This window comes from Pleurodeles waltl, chromosome 6 (genome assembly GCF_031143425.1).
Source record: "Pleurodeles waltl isolate 20211129_DDA chromosome 6, aPleWal1.hap1.20221129, whole genome shotgun sequence".
Lineage (NCBI taxonomy): Eukaryota > Metazoa > Chordata > Amphibia > Caudata > Salamandridae > Pleurodeles > Pleurodeles waltl.
In genome coordinates this window covers 221,719,546-221,743,931 of record NC_090445.1, presented here as the reverse complement: position 1 = coordinate 221,743,931, position 24,386 = coordinate 221,719,546, and the positions used below count along the sequence as shown (strand labels likewise).

General features: G+C 43.1%; 1 protein-coding gene across 1 annotated transcript in view; it reads left to right on the top strand.

Moving 5' to 3' along the window:
• The window catches only part of GJC1 (gap junction protein gamma 1), a 94,775-nt gene that overhangs the window by 50,554 nt on the left and 19,835 nt on the right, over positions 1 to 24,386 (top strand). The window contains exon 2 of the mRNA XM_069237934.1: positions 18,287 to 18,360. The gene's annotated coding sequence lies outside the window, so the exon portion shown is untranslated. The remainder of the gene's footprint in view (positions 1 to 18,286; positions 18,361 to 24,386) is intronic.

The window sequence follows — 24,386 nt, the reverse complement described above, 5'->3', positions numbered from 1 at the left end:
AAAATGATTTTGTTTTTCACCTGCAGCAGAACACAAATCAGATGCTAATACAGATGGTTGCCCCAGCCCAACCAGCTCCTGTGCAAAATATGCAAAGTCAAGGGCAGTTCCATACAAATATGCCAATAGCTCCAGTGATGCAGCAAAACATAAGATGTAAGATGTCATACAATCCAGGGTACCAACAGAATCCATGATTTCTGAATAATGATTTTCCCCAGTTTTCATCAGAAACTAATTCACAATGATGGTGCCTAAGGTGGGCGGAGGAGTGCATTCTTGGCACACTCCTAGAGATAGACTAGATTGGTCCATATATAGATGGCGAGGTGAAAGCCCACCCCGTATAATTTCTAATTGATACTGATGCTACCCGCTCTACAGTTAGTTCTGTGGAGGTCCCAAACCTGTCCCTCTTTGGAAGAGAAGTCCAAGTTGTAGGCATTAGCAATAAACAGATATTAAAAGAGATCATGACAGATATCTTAGTTAAAATACAGTCCATGGAGAATAACCACCAGTTAGTATTATGTGATTCGAGTCCTGTTAGATTACTTGACAGACTTACTTTGCAAGATGAACTGCATGATTTACTGCACACCGGATGGTGTTGCCACTGAAACTCAAGATGAAAATTCAGTTTTTAAAATCAAGTAACAGTACTCAAGTGGTCAACTCTTCCTATTTCTTACTAAAGTTGACCTGCCCCTAGATTTAAGACTTATGGCCAAGGCTGCTTTTCCTAGATTTAGGCAATACACACTGTCAAAACAAGCAGAAGGAATGAAGCCTAGCATAGAAATAAAATGATAGAGCATGTTATTTTACAAGAAGTTTTTAGTAGTCCTTACAACTTTCTGGTGATGGGCATTAAACTGAGTAGTAAATGGAGAATAGGTCAAGATCATAGAAGGAAAATCAAATAGTGCTGTCCTGTGGTACCACATCCTGCAGCAGTGCTATTTCAGATTTCTATAGATGCAGAATGGTATACAGTCATTGACTTGTGCCAAGCATTTTTCTCCATCCCTCTGCTTGAGGATAGTCAGTATATTTTTGCATTTCCTTCCAAAATAAAGTCCTTGTTTGATGTGAAATTTCACAGGGCTCTACTCAAACTCTCAATTTTTTTTGTTAGGTTCTAAAAACAGATTTGGAGGACTTGCAGTTGCCTTGTAACTCAGTATTGGTCCAATATATTAATGAGCTGGTTGAGGCATCAATGACAAAAGTAGACAATGAACTAGATGCAACACAACGATTGCAAGGCCTCACCTACAAAGATGCAGTACTGTGAAAAAGAAGTGATTTATTTTGGGCATCACAGTGAAAAAAGAGCAAGGAAAGTCTCAAAAGAATTCATTTCTGTAATTCTGAAGATGACTATTCCAACTACCCAGAGAGAGGTGAGGGTGTTTTTGTCCCTCTGGAGATTCACGCATTGAGTAATGTCACAGCATTAAAAAAAGGCTGAAAACTTGGCTTTTTGTAAAGGAATAGGAGCAAAGTGGTTCCATCTCTTTGACCTGTAATAAGCGCCGGAACACTCCCTGGAGTAGCTGTTGCGCAATACAAGTTGCTTTTATCATCATCATCATCAATAGTTGGCTACTGTTGTCAGGTAATTCCAAACTTTTGCCTGACTGTGAAGCTTGTAATTTAATTTTTGCTGTATTGCATTAGTTGACAATGGCTCACTGTTGTTTTTGTAACTAATTTGTTCTGCCATCTCCAAATGACTTCAGTCTCATTTGCTGAATCAATATTCATGTAGTGGGTTAGAGCTCAGATGGTTAGTCAATATGATGTTTAATAAAACTGCTCGGATTTTCTTAAATTATAACTCTTTCGCTCGCACCATGATGAATTTGCAATTTTGGTTACCTTCTATGGGAAGATTTCATATATAAGCCTTCAAATTTGGGGGTGAGTCAGAAACTTTCCTAATTCTCTTCAGTACTATTAGGGATGCTGTCCGATTTCCTATTGATTTTGCTGCTCATTAGAGACTTGGAATTTTTTTTTACTTTGCCCAATTTTCTGAATTGCCCTATTAGTGAGAGCCTTCTTGACCATGACTTATTACACCTACATTCATAATTTCAGCATTGAACTAAATATTCCTAAATTTGGGGGCAAAGCTTGCTGGGCTGCAAGATGGACGCGATCTGAAAGGGCTCTGCCGACCGCCAACAATCCATCACGATCCTGTAGACCTGGAGGGCTTATAAAACGCACTTGTTGCTTCTGACTCCCCCAGGGGAGGCAGTGAGTTTGCAATTGGGGGGCTTTAAGTGATCAGGTGCCCCAGATCGCTGAGCATACGATGCAGACAGCAGGGTGCGGGCCGATGCACAGGCCACTGCTGTCCCGGTGGACCCTGGCGAGGGCCGGGGAGAATGGGCTCTGTGGTTCAGCCTGACTGGTGGCTGGAGCCCACTGTAGGGTGGTCCCTGGCCCCAAACACAGCTGGAGAGGGCCGATCGATGGTGCTGCATGCAGCTGGGTCAGGACGGAGTGCTAGGCCACTCGTGGCGGAGCATATGTGACAGCTGGGCCTGCGGGCCTGTCGTTCACCAGCTAGTGTTACTGCGGTGCTTCTCCTTCTCCCCCTTCCCCAGTGGATGGACCTCTCTTTTGGACTTACACCTGCTACTCCACACAGATAGAAAGTGCCACCGCCATTACCACTACTACAAAGTATCAAACACACTGGCACTAGACGCTGGCAAATTGGCGGGGGGGAGTCACCAGTTCATTTTGACTCTTTTGAAACACACAACAGTCAGAGATTCGATGTGGTGGGGAGGAGGATGCGCCCACGGACTCACCAGAAAGGAACAGTTATGATGCTAGCATATATCGGGGCCCCCAGCGATGTTTCACTAAGGGACCTTGAGAATGGCGAATTCCTGAAACTGTCTGGGTGCATGTGGACACTAGTACTTATAGTGAGAACTTGCAAGATGCCCAAGGCAAATAAGGCCCAGTCAAAGCTAAACAGCGCAAGCCGCACAGGGTGCGAGAGGATCGACACGACGAAGCGGACCATGATGCTGGAGATCATGACTACGAGTCTGAGCCTGACCTCAAGCAAATACCTACAGCGATGCAAAACATCCTTGTCACAATCGATGCCAAAATAGATGTGCTGTCATATCGTATGGACAGAATGACTGAGAGGCTTGATAAACATGTGGAGCGTCTCGACACAGCTGAGCACAGAATTTCTGATGTTGATGGTTGCGACGCAGTCCAAGGTGGATAAAACACTTATTGCACTCCAGACAAAGGTTGAAGATTTAGAGGCCAGGTCCGAAGGAGCAACCTTTGTGTGGTTGACATAGCTCAGTCGACTGCAATAGACAACATGGAACAATACATTGAACAATTGCTCACTAATCTACTAGGGCGCAACACCTTTTCGTAAATGTGCAAGGTTGAGCGAGCACATCGTTCATTGACTTCCAGACCGCCGCCTAGGGCTCCCCAGAGGCCGATGATTGCTAAACTGTAACTATCGAGACAGAGACATGGCCTTCATGAAATCACAAGAACTTAAAACTCTGAGACATGGAGGATCTGACATTTCTCTATAACCTGATTTCACACAACAGGTGCAGAAGCCGTGTCTGCTGTTTCTGCTGACGAAGAGACAACTCCGAGATCTAGGCCTGGATTATCGTATGCTGTACCCAGAAAAGCTGTGTGTGCTGTTGGATGGGAAGCCCAAGGTTTTTACTGCCCTCAAACAGCTCACTCAATTATTGAAACATAGGACTGCCACAATCCTTGATGGGATGGAGAATGTTATTTGGCGATTTTATAGCATTGTTTGGCATGTTGACCTCTCTTCCCTTACAGGTTGTCCTGACTTCTAGCTTGTTTGATGAAGGCAGGGAGAGGGAAAAGCACCTTCGCTATGGTGTATAACCTTAACCTGAGGTAGTGATCAAACTTACTGATTCGTAGGATTGTCTGTGTACTGAAGTGAGGATATGGCTACCACAGAATGTCTGTTGAGCTCTTTCAAATGGAGTGCAGGGTGGTCCTACACACCTTGAAATATTGTGGCGGTGCAGTGAATCATTGTTGTACGAGCAGACGTTGGTACTTGCTGTGGTGGTAACCGCGCAACCTGCCACATGTAAGGGGTGCATCCGCATGCGAGATGGTGGTCTGTTTGGGGCTTTGTAAGGTGTGGCCTGGTAACATCCACCCCATTGTGTGCTCCACGCTGTTTTTTGAAGGGATTCCTCAGAATGAGGATGGGTGGGGACGGGTGGCTATAGTAAGTCAGGATATGCAGGTTGTGGATCAGAATGTCGTGGGTGGGTGTCTGTAATAGAGATGGGAACTCTTTGTTAATGTTCTTGAGAGAATTGAATGGCAAAGGAAGACAATTTACACAGTTAAGTCTGGTCCAGTATATATCACAATAGTTGCTGAATGGCTGTGGGGTGGGGGGTTAGCCTCTGCTGGCTCGGAGAAACCAGCTATTATGAGGCTATTGACATGGAATGTTAGGAGGTTGAATGATAACAGGGAGGTGTGGAAGGTTTTTTAGTACAAATGTAGGCTCAGTCGCTAAATTCAGTACCGCGTCGGAGACTTCTAAGGTGTTCATACGTTGATTGACCATTACAAAGCATTCAGGATTGCTGAAGTCTCTGCGGGGGAGTTTGGCACGATTGGAGAAAGAGATGGGGCAAATGGAGAGGGTGCACCGGACCTCTGGGGATGCCAGGCTGCTTGGCCTTATTCACACAAAGTTAACTTATAGAGAGAGAGCGCATAATGAAGTCATACATATGGGGAAGTAAGCCATGACACTCGCATACGGGAAAAGAGACCACCTTGGTGCGACATTAGTGGGACGTTTGTGTCCCAACAGAAAAGCTGACATGATTTTAGAGATACAGAATGAGGATGGCGAAATGCTGCGAGATCCAGACGCTATTGCCAGACGGTTCTGAGATTATTATGCTGCGTTGTATAATTCCAGGTACACTTCTGTTCCAGATCCAATATCAGATTATTTAGAGCACATTGCTCTGCCCTGGTTGACCAATGTGAATAGAGAAAGCTTAATGACCTCATTGCAGCATGGGGAGATACGTCAGGGCTTCAAAGGAATGGCATGGGGAAGGCATCAGGCCCTGATGGGCTTACTGTGGCCTTTGATAAGGCATATCAGGACCTTTTGATCATGCACCTCATGGCATTGTATGAGGAGATGGCTGGGGATGTAGAAATGCCACCATCCACGAGAGAGGCACTAATAGTCACTTTACTTAAACCAGGCAAGCCCCCACAGCGATGCTCCTCTTATAGGCCACTTTCTTTGATCAGTGTGGACACAAAGCTCTGCGCCACAATCTTGTGGGAATGGAGCAGGCTGTTTTTTTACCAGGTCGCAGTCTTACATTGAATCTTAAGACACTGTTTGGCACTGCACAGTATATAGACCCCAAGGTAGCGTTTCTTTAAGATGCCGAAAAGGCATTCGATTCTGTCGAGTGTTTTTTTGTTGTTTGAGGGACTGCGCCGAATGGGAGTAGGCGAGCTGTTCCTCCAGATGGTACAGACTTTGTATGCCTCCCCAGTCGCTCGATTGAGAATTAATGGAGGAGTCTCTGACCTTATAACGATCTCTAGAGACACGTGGCAGGACTGCCCCCTTTTTGCTTTTGTTGTATGCACTGGTGGAAGAGCCACTGGCTTGTGTACTACTCAAGTATTGTAGTCACAGGGGCCTACAGTCTCCAGGTTATAGGGTTGATAATATCCGCTTATACAGATGATACTTTGCTTTACATTAGGGATCCGTTCTGAAACCATAACCCGTGCTGCGAGAAGTTGTGAAATTTGGCGGCCTCTCAGGACTGAAAATTAACTGGACAAAGTCTATTGTAATCCCCCTAACCCAACTGCGGTGCAGGTGCCACTGGAGTTCCCCCTTAGGTGGGAGTTGGATTCTGTGCATTACTTGGGGATACAGTTTCATACTGACCCCGCGGTTGTTATGGCAGATAACTATGGGAAAGCCATACAGAGAGTAAAGGAAGATGTGGAGTGGTGAATCAGGCTGCCACTCTTGCTGGCGGAGCGCATCGCTATTATTAAAGTGATAGTACTCCCGGGGTTTATGTTACTTTTTCAGAACATCCCCATGCTACTCCCCAAACATGTATTCTCCACAATTCGGCTGACATGGGGGGGGAATACAACCAAGAGTACTGTGGACTGTGCTGAAACTCCCGTATGATATGGGGGGACTTAATGCCCCTGAAATGGATACAGACTATAGGGCAGCCCACTCTGTTTGCTCATGGGTGGATCCATGGTCCTGGTGGCTTACCCTACATGCACATAGAGCATGACATGTTGGCGCCGCACCCATTGCCTTACAAAATATTTTTCTCTCTGGGACATCGATATGGGGAGTTAGATTCTTTGAACACCACTACACACGCTTGGCATAGTCTTATGACTAAACAGGCTCTCCCTCTTTTATACGCGCCCTACATAAAATTAGACTGGTGTGCTTGGTTTTGCCTGAGCAAGGGCAGGGGAGCACTATTGGCAATATGGAAAATGGGGGTTGACTCATTGGGGGATTTTTTTCGGGACGGGGTGGAGCAAACCTGGGAATCCCTTACAGAGCAGATGGAGGTAACTTCGCCACTTTTACGCTTTCAGTATCAGTGAGGAATGCACTTTGCAACCTTTTTGGTGATGAGTTGCAAGAATCACCAGGTAAGCAAATGCTCACCGTAACGATAGAAAAGACCTTGCATAAAAAATTGGTATCCAGACTGTATGCTTGCGCTTAGGATGTGCGTAGGCTGGGCCTAATGAAGGCCAGGTTGGAGGTGCAAATTGATATAGTATTTACAGGTGCACAGTGGCAGCATTGTTCTGCGACTTTCTCCATTTCTCTTAATGGACGGCACAGATTAATCCACTTTAAATACATGAATCGGACATATTATCCACTTACTAGGTTACATAAATATGGGCTACGCCCCACGGCTGATTGTCCGAGATGTGGTATGGGGAGGCGTGCTTCCTCCATATGGCATGGATTTGTCCTAGGTACAGCGCTTTTGGGCACATGTGTTTGGAGAGCTAAATTAAATCACGGGGTTAAGCTGTCTGTTACGCCTCTACTGGCCCTGCTTGGTTACAACAGAGAAGTCAGAAATTTGGTTGCGATGGGCTGCCTTCTCGCTAAGTGCAGAGTGGGTATAAGATGGGATAATGGCCCACTACCCACATTAAAGGAATGGCATGCTGATATGATATACTGCAATACTCAAACAGATGCATATAATGACCTGATTCCACCACAGAATCGCCCACTAAACGTTTGGGGTCCATACCAAATTTGCCTGATTGGAAAAGAAACAGGTGAGCCAGAGGGTATTGTTTAATATAGTTGTGCATGGCACTTGGAAATATATGATGTTCTTTAATATATCGGTAATGCTACATATCACAGATTCGTCTAGTAGGATTTAGTACACATTTGCCTGTAGACGATGGTTAAGAAATATGTATTGTTAAGCAGCAGCCCATTTTTATGCACTGGTTCAGTGGTTGTGATGTCAAACAACGAGTACTCTGAATTATGACTTGTAGAAATATGGTAAATGCGGCATGTTATCATTGTATACTATTGAAAAATGTAAATAAAACAACAAAAAATCTAAATCTTCCTAAATTTCTATTTTTCCCTAGAACCCACTTATTGAGTCTGTCCGTATTTAATTGACTGAATGTAGATATGTGTTGTGGTGCCTTATGTCAGGGACATGTTACCTCATTAACTGTATTAAAATATAGTGCCTTATTTCAGGGGCACATTGCCTCATGAAATTGAGGTTTAACAGTCTGCTTCATCCACTTGAGGCCTTGTGGTTGAGGTGTCATTTTGAAGTGTATAATATTAGGGGTTCCCTGCACCCTCACATGTTTACTGGCAATATTGAAAGCTGGCCCGTTCACTATCACACTGATGCCTGCAGATCACTATAACACTAGCTATTGTGACATAGAGGATGGGATCGTGCTGGAATACACCCCAACCCGCTGGTCGCAGTTCTTAGCCCCTAGCAAATTAGGGGGTTCTGTCACTACAGCTGTGATGGAGTGAGCACGGATGGGAAGCATTTGCAAAAATACCTTCAAGAGACAGCATCCAACACGTTCCTGGTGAGATCGTGACTGTCTTAAGCTCCCAAGACTTTTTTTTATTTAAACAAAAGTGTAATACCCGGTTGGCACCAAGAGACTGGCCGTTATTGTCTGCGAGACTTAGGGGGTCATTCTGACCCTGACGGGCGGCGGAGGCCGCCCGCCAGAGTTCCCCCCTCCGAAATACCGCTCCGCGGTCGAAAGACCGCAGAGGGTATTCTAAGTTTTTCCCTGGGCTGGCGGGCGGTCGCCAAAAGACCGCCCGCCAGCCCAGGGAAAAACTCCCTTCCCACGAGGATGCCGGCTCGTAATCGAGCCGGCGGAGTGGGAAGGTGCGACGGGTGCTGTTGCACCCGTCGCGTATTTCACTGTCTGCCAAGCAGACAGTGAAATACTTGTAGGGGCCCTCTTACGGGGGCCCCTGCAGTGCCCATGCCAGTGGCATGGGCACTGCAGGGGCCCCCAGGTGCCCCGCGACCCCCCCTACCGCCATCCGGTTCCCGGCGGGCGGACCGCTGGGAACTGGATGGCGGTAGGGGGGGTCGGAATCCCCTCGGCGGCGCAGCTAGCTGCGCCGCCTTGGAGGATTCCAAAGGGCGGCGGTACACTGGCGGGAGACCGCCAGTGTTGCCGGTCTGACCGCGGCTTTACCGCCGCGGTCAGAATGTCCTGCGGGGCACCGCCGGCCTGTCGGCGGTGCTCCCGCCGACCCTGGCCCCGGCGGTCTTAGACCGCCGGGGTCAGAATGACCCCCTTAGTCAGATTAGAAACATTTTGCAGGGTAGCGTGACTGACAGTGTCGTACGCCTACTGGGTTGTGAGACAAGAGTAAGGGCCAGATGTAGCAAGAAATGCTTTTGCGAGTCTGAAATTGTGAGTCTGTGCGACTCGCAATTTCAGACTCGCAAAAGCATATGCAGAATGGTGTCTCAGACACCTTCTGCGACTTGCTATGGGGTCGCAAAGACCCACCTCACTAATATTAATGAGGTGGGTCGCTTTTGGTGACCCCATAGCGAGTCCCTGCACTCACAGGGATGGTGGCCCTGCTGAAGTCAGCAGACCTCCATGTCTGTGACTGCTTTTTAAATAAAGCAGTTTTTTTTTCTTCATTTTGCAGCCCGTTTTCCTTAAAGGAAAACGAGTTGCAAAATGAAAAAATACCAAAACCATTTGGTTTCGTTTTTTCAGAGTAGGCAGTGGTCCTCCACTGCCTGCTCTGAAAAAATATTTTTGTCGACATTCACAAAGGGGAAGGGGTCCATGGGGACCCCTTCCCTTTTGCGAATGAGTTACCACCAGTGTGACACTGGTGGTAACTGCGAGTTGCTTTGCGATCGCATTCGCGGTCACAAAGCAAGTCTGAACACCCCTTCCTATTTGCGAGTCGCATTCCCAAATTGCGAGTCGGTACCGACTCGCAATTTGGGAATGAGCATCGCGGGAGGCCGTTTGCATGGCGCAAACTGCGTTTTTCGCAGTTTGCGACATGTAAACGGCTTGCTACATCTGGCCCTAAGCCCCTACCAGGTACATCATAATTTCTGTTGAACCTGTGTGATTTTCCACTGTGCCACTGGTCTGAATACTACTGTAATTAGAACGTTGGTAATTAGGGATCTTTTGTGCTGTAAGTATTGAAGAGAATGTTTAAATCTGATTTATTCTGCCAAACTCAGCATTTCCCCTCTAATCGTCCTTGTGTATATGTATATATACGGAGTAAAGAGGTTCATCCTTTAATCAGTGATCCACACGCTTACAGTGGGTCACCAGACAAAACCATACAAAACCAGTGATCCACACACTGTTGTGTTCCATTTTAAAGGAAGCATCTGGAAGAGTGTTAAGTGGGGGAAGTAATATATACCAATGTTCTCTTTGTAATGTTAAGCAGTGTCATTTTGTACTAATTCTTGTTGTTCTGGATTCTGCACTTAAACACACTGCTTTATCCTCTTTTACTGAACTGCATGTTATTGTTTTCACACACCATGCAAAATATTACCCCACCACCATTTTTCATGAATGATCCTGGAGAACCACCAATGATTTACAGTAAATGGAAAAAGGTTTTCAAAAACGATATCATGGTTTGTGGCCCAAATCTGAGCATTGAAATAAAAGTAGCACTACTGTTACATTGCTTAAGTGCTGAGGGGCTAGAGATCCTGGAACATCTACTAGAGTTAAGCAATGATGATGATGATGATGATAATGCAAGTGAGTTAAATGGTTTTGAAATTTGTTTAAAAAGAGCTGGAGAATGATTTTGTATTCAGAATAAGCTCTATCTTAGAGAGATACCAGTTTGGGAAGAGGGTATAGAAGGAAGGGGAAAGTATAGAGAAATTTGATTCTACCTTGAGAAACTTTGCGGCAACATGTATGTTTGATGCATCCCTTGATAAACGCATACATGACCAGCTTTTGTTAACATGTAACATTAATAGAATAAGGTAAGAGCTATGGCTCAAGGATTAACCCCCCCCCCCCCATTAATGAGGTCTTCATTGTTTCCAAGCAAGTGTAACACGTTGATGTGTGTAAAAGGACTGAATCAAAGTGCAACACATATAATGAAAAGGGGAAGTAAACACAGTAAAAGATTAAAAAAGAGATTTATTTAAGGCAAGTGATCACATTCATAGGGCAATGTTACAGATGTATGAGGGCGGGCCATATGGCTAATTGGAGAAAATGACCTTCATGGAGGGCCATTTGCTATGGCTGTGGTAAGAAGGGGCACAATATTGCATACTGTAAAAATAAGTATGACAAAAGTTATAAAGGTTCTAAGGTGTCAGAAATAGGCAATGAAATAGTGTTACAGATGAGTGATTCAGATGATGGCCATATTGAGTATAGAAGAGGTAAATGTTTTAGACAAAGTTTGGACTCGTGTTCCAGGTTAACAATCATATCTGAACAATTTCAGGAATAAAACCCCACTGAGTAAAATTGGTCATACAGCCTGATGGCTATGGGGGCTAACCGATTAGCATAAAGGGCTATTTTCTAGGGAGAGTGCAATACTGAGGGAGCAACGCCCAAAGAAAAGCGTATGTACCTGAAAAGGGTGATAACATCTTAGGATGGTCTGTCCAAAAGAGTTTGGTGCTATACCTTGTCCCTAATGCTTGTCAAATTCAAATACAAATGATCCAAGAAAACACCAGGTTTGTAAATAAAGTCCCAGAAGTATTTAGTGAGACGTTAGGGTGCCTCAGAACATATATCTGCGAGATAATGGTAAAAAATAACTCAGCTCTAGTAGTTTCCAAAGTCCGTAGGCTACCGGTGAATGTGCTTGATGCAGTAAAGATTGTGTTGGAAAAGTTGTGCGAACAAGATGTAATAGAACCAGTTAAGGCCACTGAATGGCTGGCACCCATTGTGGTAGCGCGTAAGGCTGACAATACAAGAGAAATTCATAAACATGGCGCACAAAGGCCATTTTGGTGTTTCCAAGACAAAGGAAAGGTTGAGGATGGACTTCTGCTGACGAGGCATGGACATCCAAATGTCCATAAAACAGAGCATGATGTGCAACAAAAGTGCAAAATCGTAATTACAAGAAAGCCTCCCATTCATATGCACAAGCTCCCGGCAAAGCCTTGGAATGATCTGGCAATGGACATAACAGGCCCTCTATTGGGAATAATATCCTCTCTATATGTTTTGTTTTTTATTGATCTCTACTCAAGATGGCCCGAAATTAAGATCATATCTGACACCAGCTCAAAAAACTTCATAAAATTCCTAACATAAATTTTCGCAAGAGGAGGATTGCCCTCAACGGTCCTGACCAACAACGGTGTTTAATTCTGCTTGAGTGAAAGTACATAGTATCACTCACCTACGTTTAGCATTGTACCACACTGAAACTAATGGAACTCTAGATCTAGTTAATAAGACCCTAAGGAAAGGAATCCAGCTATCCAACACTTACAATTTATGCTGGAAAGAAGAAGTATTTAAAAGAGTTAGGGCCAGATGTAGGAAGCCTTTTGCGCCTCGCAAACGGCGAAAAACGCAGTTTGCGAGGCGCAAAAGGCTGAACGCGATGCAGAATCACATTTTGCGAGTCGGTACCGACTCGCAAAATGTGATTCCGATTCGCAAATAGGAAGGGGTGTTCCCTTCCTATTTGCGACCGCATCACGATGTAGAGTTGCTTTGTGACCGCGAAAGCGGTCGCAAACCAACTCGCAGTTACCATCCACTTGAAGTGGATGGTAACTAATTCGCAAAAGGGAAGGGGTCCCCATGGGACCCCTTACCCTTTGTGAATGCCCACAAAAATATTTTTCAGAGCAGGCAGTGGTCCTGTGGACCACTGCCTACTCTGAAAAAACCGAAACCAAATGGTTTCGGAATTTTTTCTTTATGCAGCTCGTTTTCCTTGCAAAGAGAAAAAAAAATACTGTTTTATTAAAAAAGCAGTCACGGACATGGTGGTCTGCTGTCTCCAGCAGGCCACCATCCCCGTGAGTGCCTAGACTCGCTATGGGGTCGCAAACTGCGACCCACCTCATGAATATTCATGAGGTGGGTCTTTGGGACCCCATAGCGAGTTGCAGAAGGTGTCTGAGACACCTTTCTGCATCTCGGATTGCGAGTTGCAATTTGCGAGTCGCTATGACTCGCAAATTGCAAGTCGCAATCAGATACCTACCTACATCTGGCCCTTAGAGCCTTCTGTCTTACAAAGCACCAAAGCACACTATAAACTCCATTTTAACTGTTGAAAGGACAGAAGCCTCACTCACAGCTGGTCCCGGCCTGGATGAATTGGCAAAAGGGCTGAGTTTGCGTCCATAATAGACAGCTCTGGAAACAGCAGGAAAAGAAGCGACAGGAAAAATGGAAGAAAAGATATGATCAAGACATCCATGCCAAAAAGTCTGATGTACAAGAGGAAAACTGGGTGAAGATAAGATGTCCATGGGGGTGAGCCAAATGGTCAAAATTCTCCAAAGCCTCGACTGTAACAAAGTTGTTCTGCAATGCATTTAAAACTGAAGTTGGCAGAATATGGACCCCATGGAGGGTTGCGAAGCTTGACAATTCTGTGGCTAAGGATAATGCAACCCAACCACTAGGTAATGTGAGCAATGCCAATAATAGTTAGCTAGGCGATTATACCCATATGCTGAATGGAGGAACAGACATGCATTCCATGAACGAAACCCCTTTTGGAGTGCGGGGACCTCCAATTAGACCACCAGAGTACTTGAACAACTACAGGCCTGATTTAGAGTTTGACCAATGCAACGGATATTCCAACCACTGTATTGCAATCTCCATAGGCGATAATGGGATCTTAATACGGCGGACGGGATATCCGTCACTTTTGTGACGGAGTAACCCCCTACACCAGACTCTAAATCAGGCCCTGTGTCATGGAGTGAAGTCGTAATATACTCTGAGGCATGCTTAAGTGATACATTCATAAGCATTGCTCCCTTTTCCTCATCCTAGTCTCATCTATACACTTGGAATTGGTCAATTTGTTCTCATTTTACGTATGCCAATTTTAATGCAGTGTACTGCAATTACTATTTATTGTTCAGAAAAATTACCTGGCTTCTCCATGCAGTCAAGAGTTTACTCCTCCTCCCCCTTCTAATCCTGTGGCACCCTTCCCTGCTTGCCACTTCTGTTTTATGAAGAAAGGGGGGTATCTTCCATGGTATTTCCCCATTATACTTCCCCCTCCTCACTATGTATAATGGAATGTTCTGCATCACTAGAATTCCGGCAACTGTCACTGAGAGACATCGCCTGTCAGCTGTGTCTTTGGTATTTATAATAAAGCTCAAATCCTCACACATTGGACTCCTGTGGTGCCTTCAATTCACTAACACAGTGGTGCCTGCAATTCACTAGCATGGAAGGTGATTATGTAATCTGTGGTGCCTTCAATTCACTATCACAGAAGGTGATTACAAAACTTTGTTTGACACCTACAAATCCATACATAGTTTGGTGAAATACTGTTTCCAAGTTGTCATTGTATTGGGAATGTCCCTGCATGGTGAGAGAGTGTGTGCCCCTGCCTAGAGTGATCTAACGGCATCTAATACCTTGTGTTCTTTTTGAAGCCCAGTTTACATGCTAATCCCATGTGCACACTGAGACGTAGGCCTCTCCTTTAACTCCAAGAAAAGTCAAGAGCTTGATTCTGCGAGCTAGTGAGGCTCACCAGTGTACTCTCCATCTAATATAGGTCTACTGTCTATGTCCTGGGTTGCTGACATTTAGCTGGGTGGCAGGGTAATGTTTTTATAATCCTGTTTAGACACTGAACTGATATTTTACTCTGATTCAGGAGTATGGTGCATTCTGCCCCCAGCCATGTACATTTCCACTTGTTCATGGTGAGTATTTGTTGTGTAAAGATTGCATAGTAACAGGACTCTGTGCAGATGTGAGCTTTAGATTGCAGAGACCAACATAATCCACTTTTGGCTGCCTGCATTCCAGACCTGGAAGGTGTACCCCAGACATTGAAGTTGAGACAGGATGGGGGAAAGGGCTGCCTTCAGAAAATCTGTGGTTGCTGATTATCCTTCTTGAGCAATGCCCTATGAGGTAATGGTAGGGGGATGGGGATGAGACTGCATATTCTTTTGATAGAGAGGGGGAAGCTTTAAGGCATAACCTGCTCCTTTCGTCCCTCCCTGAGTTGTACTTTAGGAAAAGCTGACGATAGCAAGGTGCAGAGGCTTCACGTGTTATTGTACATATTTTATGGGTATTCCTGCCTGAAGCCTGCATTGTCACTACCTCTTGTGATGGCCATCACCATTTACAAACTCTGTGCTTCTAAAAGAATATGAAATAATGAAAGAAGCAACCAAAACTGGTTCTTGAACATTGACAGTGGTATCAACATCCCCTTACTAGGAAGTGTGAATAAAAGTGGATCCCACGCATCGCCCAGTTTCAAGTTCTTCAAGATCAAGGAAGGGAGGGCTCAACAGAGCACTTAGAAAAACCGCTGCTATTCAGGGCTGGTGTGTGTTGACAGTCAGTCTACCAGATTAAATCACCTGAAGTGCTACTTGATGGAAGAGCTGTGGGTCTGCTTGTGCCCTTAGAAGGGGGAGAAGTGTGTCAGTCTCTGCAAGGAACTGACTGTCTGAGAAAGAAGAAACTCAGCTGTCGAGCCTTGAAGAGGGGTTGCCCAGAAGAGCTGTTAGTCTTAAAGTAACTACAGTTGACCTGAGTCGTCCCAAAGGTTTTGATGCCTCCCCCAGTATATATCCAGGCAACGTGAGTTGAACTAACTAAACGATTCCTCCCCACCCCAGTGTGCCTGCCCCAGGCCAAGGACTTGTGCTCTCTCTATCTTCACCCCTATTGAGCCGGCATGTGCTCTTTAAACTAGGCTGTTGATTTCTTTGTAGATAACCCCGTAGCACTCATAGTACACAGCCTTGTGGTGATGTGTAGTATCTCATTTTGCTGTGATTAAAGTACTTCTCTTTTTACTAAAATAAAAGCACTGGGCTCGACAATTAATTATTTAATTTAGCGTTTGACTGTTTGCGTTGTGAGTCTCTCACCCCACACTTCCTCCCTGAGAATACTTTGACTGTACACCTGCCACTATACCTGGCTCATTTAACTCTATGCAAGAATAAGGAAATGGTGGTAAATTTCCATGGGAAGATAAATATGGCGCCCCTATCCAGCTGGGAATCAAGGTAAGAACAATGATACTTTAATTCCAGTTCCAAGGCACAATAAACTACCCACATTTGGCTGTTGAAATGTCATCAAGTAGTGCTAGCCATTAATGTATTTTCTAGCACGCTGTCACCTCTAAAAGGTTCTTTGGATTGCAAGTACATTCACTTTGCTAGAGAAACCTCTACTGCACTAGTGGAACACTGTATATATGTCAGATTTTCTAATGACGCGCTGACTGGGTAAATATTCCACCATATTGGCCAATTGACAAAGAGGCCAAAGCCTGGGTTTGTCGCTTTTTCAGTTGCCTGATGTTTTGCACATTGCCCAAAGGATAACATTGGTTTCCACAGACTTGTTTTTTATGGTGGCTTACATTGACACAGTCCAAATAATTACCTTGGATTCTTTGCGTCATTTTTTGTTGTTTGTATTGATGTGTGGTATGGATTATTTATTGTGGATATTTCTTATGATTTTTTTTCCTTTAATTGGTTCTGTTTAAGGATGGCTTGCCAGATGTAGTAAGAATGGACTTGTAAAAGGTGGTCATAAATTATGCATTCCATTTTTGCAAATCAATTCTGATTTTGCAAACTGACCTATGTATTGTTAGGTTGGTTTGCAAAATCACCATTTGGAGTTGGTAAGAATTTGAACTATCTCATTACTTATTCCTAATTCTGACTCACTCTGAATCATAGTTCCCTCTAACATGAGTGCGCACGCACACAGCTTTCCTCCAGCGCGCGCACAGACTCTCAAAGTGTGCGCGTCATAGAGTTCCAGTGCAGGTGCTTCTGCAGTGGCGGTTGGAAGAGCAGCTATTCTGCCACAGGCAAGTTGGATATGCCATCCACAGATTACAGAACGTATGGCTTCTACACCTGTCGTTTGTTCTGTTACTGTCAAGGACTTGTATGCATTTTGAAGAGACGATGGGGCCTTATGGGCAAAGCTGCCGCATTTGAAACAGGGGAACTGGATTCGAATCCCCGTTACATCAATCTTATATTTTGTGCTACTGAATTGGATACGGGTTAAACCTTACAAATGCACCTGTCTTGGACTAACATAAATATTAAAACTCTGTGAACTATATTGTTGCCCAATATCTATGGCTATACCTGTGCACAAATCACGGCACCTGCCACCACAAGAGCAATCCTGAAAGGATTACATGCAAAAAGATATAGATAGTGCACCACCTCACAAAGTCAGTAAAGTCCAGTAACACAACGTTGACTTTTAAAAATCTTAATTTTTTATTATTGCTTTTTCTTTAAAAAACGAGCAATCAGCCTACGTGTTTCGTCCTACACAAAAGGACTTCTTCAGGGCTTATAGTTGCATGGTCTTCAAATTGATTGTCTTTTCATATTATTGGAATTAAATGTCCAACCTATTATTACTCATAACATAAGGGATCAGCCATGTCCGCACGGTTGGCAACTCTCATGTGTGGCTCAGCTGGAGAAAGTGTTCTGTTATGTAATGCAGATTGTTACAACGGTTTAAGATCATTATGCTAATGTAAATGGAGAAGAGAGATCAGAATGATGGTTGCATAGCAGCTTCATGGAAGTATTTTTTTAGTCACATGTCTTCTTTTGTTTCCAGTTCCAGCATGGAATCGTTGCTTATTAGTAAGCTGAGTACATTTTTGGATTAAGGATATTAGAGGAAGTATTGTGATTGAAAGATCTCTATGTACTCAAAGTAGGTACCCAACTAGGCCAACTGTTTACAGAGCACATGTTCATCAAGTCACCTTTAAGTTCAAATGTGCATTGTGCAAATCATATCATAATTGAACACATAATATTTATGGTTATATATTTGTGTTTTACTATTGACTTCTGTGTTTCTGTTGGGTAGAGTATAGGATAGAGGAACTGACAGGTATATAATAAGGGTAACACTGTTTCTTGTTTCTAATATTAGACTGTCCAAACTTTATACATTTCTAAATCTATAAAGCAAATCCAATGCCTTCCATTAATTACTCCTAAAAACATGTGTTAATTTCAGGTTTCTTCGGCTTTGAGGTTTTGTTGTGTCTTTCTTTCAAAATTATGTTTTTGAGCTTATTACCTATTGAATTAAAATGTCCTAGTAGTATTCCCACCTCCACTTCAAACTGAATGCTTGACTGTTTATTATTTAATTCTTAGCTTGTACACATTCTCTTGCATATCAGCTTAGGTGAGAATTCCAGGAGAGCATAGGAGAAATTACAAATATAAACATTAATGTGAGTGTTACCAGCAATGGGAACAAACATTGTTTAAGCACATGAACTTTTTAAACAATTCAAATACTCCATAACTGAGCAAGATAATCTGTTCCTTCCAATATTGACTTCTGAACATGTTTCCTTTTGTAGGACGTTTTCATGAAAATTTACAAGGAAACTGTATTTTGCATGCAGCTCTGGCTGACAGGAGGTCAAGACAACAGGTAAATGAATCAGAAAGGTATTTTGTCAAGTTTTCTTGGTTTTCATTGAGCTATGTATCTCACACCAACTCACACAATTCTTTCCTTTTTGACTTTCTCAATGTTTCATAAATCACCTAGGTGCTGAAATGTTGAAACATACAATTGGAAAGATCTTCTTTTATAGTGACTTGGTCAAATATGAGTAAATATTGTTGGCCAAAAATTACTATTCAGCAATCTCTAGTTGGAAAACTAATTCAGTTCTGTGCAATTAGAAACTTTATTTTCTTGATTATAAATATGTTTGTGAAAAACGAAGCCTTCGTGTCTTTAATGAAATTCACACTCCCTAGGCACTTCATTTGGAGAAACGCTATTTCATTACAAGGCTATCATCATGCATGTTCGTAGCCTTTTTAAAACCACATTTGCCATATGCTCAGTCGGTTAACAGTAATGTTTTGCAAAAACAGAAGCGTTTGACCAGTCAGATGCTCTCATAATGTCTTCCAGTCTCCCACATTTCCAAGAAGCTTGGCTTTCCATTGCTCCTCTCCTCGAATGAGCTTTCAATTTTTGTTACTCGGCACCTGCTTGTTGCATAGTCCACTTCACTTATCTTGCAATAGTAGCTGTAGTTACAGCTTTGGGTAGCTTTACAAAAGAAATCATCAATTGGGTCTCACAATCAGGACGATATGCCTCCATTCCAGAATCATACTCATTCATCCAGTCTACTACACACAGTTTCTTACATGCATCAAATTTTAGATCATAAATAACTTCCACATTGTCTTGGTTCTTTTAATAATATCAAATGTCGCTCAAAAAGGGTCATAAACTCTGTTACTCACCTCCAGAGCTTTTACATCTGAAACTGTGACATGACACAGCAAGGCTGCTAACTTCAAAGTCAGCCTTTTAAAATCTCAATACCTATCACTAGGCCAAAAGGTCAACAAAAATAGAACCATATTGACATCCCATAAAAACCTAATATCTTGTGTTAGGAGATCTTTGTAATCTTATACATTTCAGCACCCTTCAAACCAACACATTCTTTCCCACACTTCTGCTATCCACCTGACTACGTCCAGCAGACACTGTTGATCTGTAGCAATTTATAGTTCTATAACTAAGTCCTTTCTCAAATTGTCCCACCAGAAAATTAATTACCTCTACGATAGGAACTTCCATGAGATCCAAACCCCATTCCAAGCACCTACAAACCCATACATTCCAAGTTTCATTATACCTTCGTCGAGTACCAAGTGTCCAAGGTTCCTCAAGTAATTCCTCTGCCTTTCCCGAAAGTCCTTTAACAGCTGCAGATTGCCTGATACTTTCCAGACAAGAACACTCAAAATGGATACTCCTCTCCATCTGCGTCTCTCAACAGACCCTCTTCCGCAGAAAGATAAAATGGTATTTCACATGCAAGTTCCAACAGCATTGAAAACCAAACCTGTGATACCCAGAATGGAGTTACCAGCATCAAAAGACTTTTCTCTCTCCGCACTTTCTGCAGAACTCCCTGAATCCTAGCAAAGTTGGGAGAGGCGTAAGCATTTATTCCCCTCCAGCTCTCTAGAAAAGCGTCCACTGCTAATGCACCCAAATCTGGCACCCAACTGAAATAATTCTTTAACTGAAAGGTCAACCTACTAGCTGAAGAGGGCCCCAAATTTGATCTATCCTCCTGAAGTAAACCTGATTCAACTGCCAATCGCTGTAATCCTTCAAAAAACGTGAATTCCAGTCTGCAGTTGTATTTTCCTTGCCAGGCAGATATTCTGCTCCGAGACTGATTTTGTGATCTAAACAAACTAGCCAAAGTTAATTCGCCAGTTCTGTCAGTCCTTGTGACTGTGTACCGCCTAATCAATTTAAATATGCCACTGCAGAAACATTGTCCAGCTTTAGCATAACTACTCTGCCTTGCAAAATTTGTCTGAAACTCTTGAGAGCATAAAGACCTGCTGTCAACTCTAATTAGTTTTTATGATGCTCTCTTTCCAAGTTTGACCACAATCCACCAGTCTCATATACACCCAAATGTGCACCCCAACCTGTCAGACCTGCATCTGATTCAAGAACAAAATCTGGACGACAGCCAAAAATTGCACTCTTTTTCCAAGCATCCAGATTCTCCAACCACTAAGTTAACTCCTGATCCACAATTACTTTGTCTCCATATTACAGGCCTGCCCATAGGGCTCTCGCCTTTACTTTTTGCAGTGCTCGATAATGAAGAGGACCTGGGAAGACTGCCTGAATTGAAGCGGATAAAAGACCTGTTAATCTTGCCAATTCCCTTAAAGTCAAAACATCTCGTCTCAACACTTAACGTATTTCCTTCTTTATTTTGATCACCTTCTTCACTGGTATGTGCAAAAGTACATTGACCATATCTATTTGGAAAACAAGAAACTCCAAAGTATGTTTCGGAATCAACATCGATTTTTCCCTCTTTGCAATAATACCTCAGTTTTCCAGCAAATTCCGTACCACCTCCAACTCCTGCAGACGTTGAATCAAGCATTAAGACATAATCAAGATATTGTCTAGGTAAATGATCAACCGAATCCCTCCCTCTCTCAGGTAAGCTACTACTGCCCTCATTACTTTGGTGAAACAACAAGGTGCTAAAGACAGACTGAATGGAAGGCAACAGAACTGATTTATTCAATTCTTTCAAATGAACTGAAGGAAGGGATGACTGTCCTTTTGCCATTGGTATTGTAAAGTAAGCATCTTTTACATTCAACTTTACCAACCAGTCGTTCGTTAATACCATGTCCTTTAAAAGATGGATACCCTCCATCTTGAAATGTCTCTACACTAGAAACTTGTTAAATTCTCTCACACGTATAACAGGTCTCCATCCTTTGTCTTTTTTTCTCTACTGGTAAAACATTAATCACAAAAACTTTGTTCTCTTTGCTCACCTCTACAATTGTGCCCTTCTCCCACATACTCTTTATTTCTTTCTCTACCACCCTCTGGTGGTCTGTTCAACAACAATTCCCTTGGATGGTCATATTGAAAAGGTGTCTGTCATTTCTATTTTGAATTATTGAATTGCATCCAGTACCCATAGATCTTTTGTTATATTCTCCCATATCTTTGTATAATATTCTAGTCAACTACCTACTTTTCATTGGAAAAAAGAAATCACTGTACTCACCCAGGAATCCTGATAGTCCCTGACCACTGGTCTTATTTTCTCTTTCTCGCTGCAAGCAACCCCTCTGAGGGTACAATGAAGATCCTGCACCGGCTTGGTAGCCTCTTCTAAAACCTCTTTGTCTGTAACTGTTGTAGTGGGACCTCTGGAAACCCTGGCCAGCAGAAAGTCCCCTTCTGCAGGCCCTGCAAAAAACACTGCCACTGAAAACGCTGTGCATGTTATTCTGAGCCTTATTGAAGGCAGTGAAAGTGGCCATATACTTCCCCAGACTCTTAACCATGTCCTCGCCAAACAATAATTCTTTTGGATTTTCACTCATTTTGTTTGGTCACCTAATTTGGGGTTGGTGTTCATTAACACCACCTTCCTCCTTTCTGCATTCAGGCCCACATTAACGTCGCCCAGCAAAACTAGAGCTATTTGGCTCCAACCCCTCAATAAGACAGAGCCCAAAGGAAGTCCCTTAATATATCCGTATTCCTCAGACATATCAGTTATCTGAGGGAGAGGACCAACCATATCCGGGAGGCAATACTGGCACTGCTTCAAGGAACTTTCATGTCCTTCCCTGGGATCTTTAACCAACTTAGACAAAAATGTGATCTTTTCAGGGTGTAGATTAGGGCTAAGACAGACTTTGTCGTCAATCACTGGTGTTGAACATTCTGCCTTTAACACATTCCTCACCTCTTTTTTTAGAGGATTTCTTAACCATTTTTTAATAAAATTGCCCACATGCCCCAGGGGCCACCATTCCGCACTTCCTGGGTGCTTTATACTATGCAGTGAGAACATTTCCTCCCCTAAGGGATTCTTAATATTATCCTTCGATGTAGAGGGAGTTAACTCTTCTCCCAAGTGATATTCACTTTCATCATCCTCCTGTTGGAGATCTAACATGTACTCATCTAACTCATTCTCCCCTTTTAAATAATCGGTCTCAGGAAACTCATTATCTTGAGTTTCAAAATTCTGTGTGCCGCTAAGGTGACCCCTCTCCTGTGTGTCCCATGGGATACCTTTCTTTTTTGATTTTGTGCTGCTAGGGACACTCTTCTCCTTAATTTAATGGTGCTCAGACCTCCTACTTGTTTAAGGGGGTTACACCCCTGTTTAATATGTTTGGTTTTTCTTTTTCCCCATCTTTTCACCACTATCAGAAGCAACTTCTGATAAGGTCCAATACTCATTATCAGAACCTTTTGTCTTTTTTCCTACTCTACATTACCTTATCAACAATCTCCTGTATACAGGACCTCATCTCTTGTTGTATTAATCTTTTAATAATATCCTCATTATTTTTCCCCTCCTGGATTCTGGTGCATCTTTTCCCTTCTTTGTCATAATAATGACCAAAACTTTCAAGAGAGCAAACAAAACAGTGTAAAAATACACCCAAATTCCTTTTCCTTTCCTTATCAATTAAAACCAGCTCCTGATCTGACATGCCCCTTTAACTATCTCTTCACAACTGACACTGTAACTGTCACTGCACAAATTATGAGTAAGTGAGATAAAAAAACAGCAGCATAAAATGCATTTTACGCCCAAGCCCAAACCAAGATGGCACCCAAATCTTGTGAGAATTAAATTTGTGCATCTACCAACATCTTTTCTCTAATGATCGGAAAGCTGCTCACGCTCGGAACTCTGACACTCGAGCAGTAGCGACCATGAACAGCCTTAGGCCCCCGTACAACCGACTGCCAGAAGCCTTGCCGCCCTGATGTCAGAAACGGCCAAATGCATGTGTTCACCTACATGAGGTAGGTTCACTGCTTATGTGTGCAGCGTGTGCTTAGATTTTCATGGTTGAGTGCGGCTTGACACAGTTGGAAAATTGCCAAACTGCGTGTTAGTACAGTTTAGCTCAAAACTGAAATATGGGCCCCTACTCCTATGCACATTTGCCAAAAATGCTCTGTAGCCGGCCTGAGCTTACATCTTCCGGAGTCACTTTAAATGTCTCCACAGAACTTTCCATTTCCATAAATTGGAAACTCTTAAGACAAACTGAAAACTCAAAACTGACTAATAACATCAATGCCACTCACAAAAATCATACAGTAATATTTCAGACTCATACCAATATATGAAAGACAAAAGCAAAATTGCTACTTATCTGAATAAGGAGCAGCATTTAAAAGAGGAAGAGGATTCCATGAATAAACTATTTATATGTGAGTAAAGGTTCTAGGGCCTGATTTAGATATTAGCAGAGGGTTTACTTTGTCACAATGGATATTCCGTCCACCTAAATCTAAATCCCATTGGATAAAATGGGATTTAGATTTCAGCGGACGGGATATCCGTCACCATTGTGATGGAGTAACCCCTCCGTCAAACTCTAAATCAGGCCCTAGTTCTGGATTGTTAACTGTTTTATGATATATTGTGTTCTTTGAAGTGCTGCATGGAGTAGCATTAAAGGATGAATGAATAATGATAGCCTCCGGCATTGTAACAATTTTTTTTTTGCCCGCTTTGACACCCATGACTTCCTTGTCGAAAGTCCTCTCCCTAGATCCACTTTCTCAGAGTGGGCTTTGATACTGATTTACCAGACAGAAATCTGTGGTTATACGTATCCATCAGCACTTACTTAGCTTTGATAATTCTCTTTCTGCTAGATACTCAACTGAACTGCAGATTCCTCATTGCTTTCCCCTGCTTTTTGGGGTGTTAGTTTGGGTATTAAAAAGGTCCCAAGTTAGCTTTGCCCACTCCCAGTGAAGGATCAATCATGTTGACACTACATCTCATTCTTGGGTGCATAGGAAGATTCACAAGGTGAGAAATCTGTGGTTAAGAATATGTACCAGGATGAGAGTTACAAAAGGTATGTAAATTAACC